Source organism: Myotis brandtii, unplaced genomic scaffold (assembly GCF_000412655.1).
Source record: "Myotis brandtii unplaced genomic scaffold, ASM41265v1 scaffold39, whole genome shotgun sequence".
Lineage (NCBI taxonomy): Eukaryota > Metazoa > Chordata > Mammalia > Chiroptera > Vespertilionidae > Myotis > Myotis brandtii.
In genome coordinates, this window is record NW_005364953.1 from 3,898,676 (window position 1) to 3,902,249 (window position 3,574).

Sequence of the window (3,574 nt, forward strand, 5' to 3'; positions counted from 1 at the left end):
CTTGGAGCCTGCTGTACATTTAAGAATAAACTTTTGTGGAAAAAAAATCATGCAATGTGTCATCTCTTCAGTTCTCGCTGCCATTTCATCCTTAGCTGTGAGGTCAGAGTAAACCCAGCCCAGAATCCTGTCAAAGTGTGTTCTTCAGTCTTTGCTCTATCTGGAATTCTGTACTGCCTGGAATTAAACCAACTCGTTGTTTTTGTTTTTAAAGAAAGCATATAGGGTAACTCTTTGAATCAAGAAAAAGAGAAAGGAAGGAAGGGAGGGAGGGAGGAAGACTGCAAGAACAGGGCAGCTCTAGGAATCTCAGGTATGTAAATCAGGGTCTCAATGTCATGGGTCCCCTTTTTTCTCTCTTTTCTTTTTCTCCTGCCCCTCTCTCCCATTGGCTTCTTTGATTATTAGATTCCTCCTCTCAGGCTTTTCTATTTGATGGAGAAAATAGCCTCTGGCACCCTTAGAGTCATATCTTTATAGTTCTTTGATATCCTTTACCTTTACTTGACTAGAGATAAGAGACACTTCACCACCTCCCGCTAAAAAATCCTGAGGAAAGACTCTGATTGCATGTAAAGATGACATGCTCACCCCTGGGCCACCCACTAGGTCATATTGTTGGGTTGTTATGATGGTCTCAGGTAGGTCACACGCTCACTCATTTTTATAAGAAACTAGAAGCCCATTGCATGAAGATTCACACAATAGGCCTTCCTTCCCCTGGCTGCCGGCACCGGTTTTCCTCCGGCACCCGGGACCCAGGCCTTTGGTCCGGCCGCAGAGGAGAAGCCAAGCCTCTTCAGTCTTCAGTCTTTACTCCAGCTGGAGCCTTCAGTCTTTGCTCCGTGCCTGTGTATGCAAATAATTAACTGCCTTTGTTGGGTTAATTTGCACAGTCGCTCTGATTGGCTGGTGGGAGTAGCGGAGTGACACCAATTTCATGTTTCTCTTTTATTAGTGTAGATGAGGCTGGTCCCTGGCCAGTATGGCTCAGTGGGTTGGGTGTCAGCCCATGCACCGAAAGGTTGCTGCTTTGATTCTAGTCAGCGCACATGCCGGGGTTTCAGGCTCAACGAGTCAGCCAATCAATATTCCACTCTCACATAGATGTTTCTCTCCCTCTCCCTTCCTCTTTCTCTAAAAATCAATAAAAATATTTTAAAAAGACAAACAAAAAATGAGGCTGGGAAAATATCCTGAGCAGATGAAGGCAATAATTACTACAATATCATAGCTTCATTTGCTTAATGTTGTATCTATTAAAATACTAATTTATTTATAGAAAGGCTATGATTCTCTGCTTCTTTTACTCTGATTACCTTTGCAACAAAAGTGGACTACATAATTTTCAGGGCCTAGTGCAAAATAAAAATGAGGGGTCCCTTGCTCAAAAAGCAGGGAAAAAAATATAAAGGTACTAAAACATACAATTTTTTTTCTTTAAAATATTTAATTACCTATAAAACATAGGGTAATAGCAACACAAGATAAACGACATAACCTTGCAAATTAAAAAAAAATGTTTTGGTGTAATAATGTTATATAATAAAATAAATAATAATACATCTGATGGGGCTAAGGTTATATCCCTATTACTCATAAGTTGAAAGTATCATAAGTTGAAAATGTGCTTAACCATTTACACTAAACATCACAGCTTAGCCTAGCCTACATTAAACATTCTCAGAACACAACATCCAAAACCACAGGCAACACAGTACACTGTGGAGTTATTGGTTATTTACCCTTGTGATTGTGAGACTGACTGGGAGCTGCAGCTTACTGTTGCTGCCCAGCATCATAAAAGAATACTGTACTGCGTACTGCTTGCCTGAGAAAAAAAATCAAAATTTGAATTATGTTTTTTCCTGAATGCCTATGACTTTCGCGCCATCATAAAGTTGAAAAATCCTAAATTGAACCATCATATGTCTGGGACTGATTGTACATTATTAATGTAATATGGTGATTCATTGAAAGATTTTTCTCCCTCACTTTTCTATAAATTCATTTATTAAGTCATTAAAATGTATACTTTCAGCCACTATTTCAATTGCTGTAATTGAAATTGACATTAGTTGCTCTTGGCAAATTCAAGATTGCAAATAATTTTTGATAATTTTTTAGTTTGACAACACTGGGTAATTTCTGATAAGTTAGTTCTAAATACAGATTTTAGTACATCTAAAACTGATATGTTTTGCAGAACATTTTTTTCTAGAAAGGTTTAACTCTTCATATAAATCATTTTCATGTAAGTCTGAATTTATTTTTAAATGTAAATTTATACAATGGCATTTTAATGTTTCCTGTGACATTTTCTGTAACTTGTTGTGGTTGTAGAAACAACTGAAAGTGTTTTCATGATTTGTATCTAAGTCAACATGGCTGTTTATGCATTCTATTGCTTTATCTTGAATTACAAGAAAAATTAATTTAAAAAATTTCTTCCCCATTAATAATTAATTCATGTGAAGCTTAAAATAAAATAGTGCTCTTTAAATTTAATTTCTTTTAACAAGCCTGGAGATATTTTCTTTGCAATGTTGCTGCAATTTTCAAATGCAGAAATTCTGTACACGTTAAAGAATATTAATAATTCCCTGAAATGTTTTATTGCAACGTTCATGTGTATGCTTTCAGTTTGTAATAATTCACTGACCAAGTTTACTGCATGAGCTCTTGCAGTCCCTGCTGAGAGATTTCATATTTGTATAAATGCTGCAGGGGTGGAATGCCAGGATGGGCAGGCAAGCTGACCTCCCATTGTAGGTCTCAGTGCCCCATGAAGAACCCCTCCTTTTTCCCATGCCATAGCCACTGTCACCACCACTGCTATTTCTGCTACTGCCATCACTATAGCTACCTATCTGGCCCTAATTACTCCCTTAGGGCCTTGCAGAGCCCCAGACTTCTCTAAGCTAGGGAGTGGGTCTCAGGCAACCAAGTTCAATGCTCAATGCGCTCCCTTTGAGCCTGAGTTTGTGGTGTGAATGCTGCTGCCAAGCATATCTCCTATGTTCATGCCCATACTTCACTGTGCCTTTGGATTTGACTTACAAAACACAAGTCAAAAGGCAAAAGTCTTAAGAATTTCATGATGGTAATAGTACAACAAGCATGTCAGACTCAAAGGCTAACGCGGGCCAAATAAACAAGGTTTCAGTTTATGTGGGCTGCAAAAAAACAAAAGCTTCAATTTTCATAGAAATGTAGGTTTATTTTGATAGAGACATGCTGAATACAAAGGGCTGAAATAAATGAGTAATTGTTAACATAAAATAATAGAACATTTTAATAAAAATTAATATTTTTCCTTGAACATTAACTTACCAGACACTGAATAACTGCACAAATTAATAAGTGTAAAGCAAATAAACCTTATTTTTCTTGTTCTCCAAAAGAGAAATATTCCTGTTGCGCACACCAAACAAGTCAGTACAAGACTAATGACATGGCAATCGGCTGCTAAAATATTCGCTGCTGGTATTAGTGGAGAGAAATGGTGCACCTGCACATAAGGCGCATAAGGGAAATGAATGCAACACGATTATAGTAATCAGTCATTAGCAAA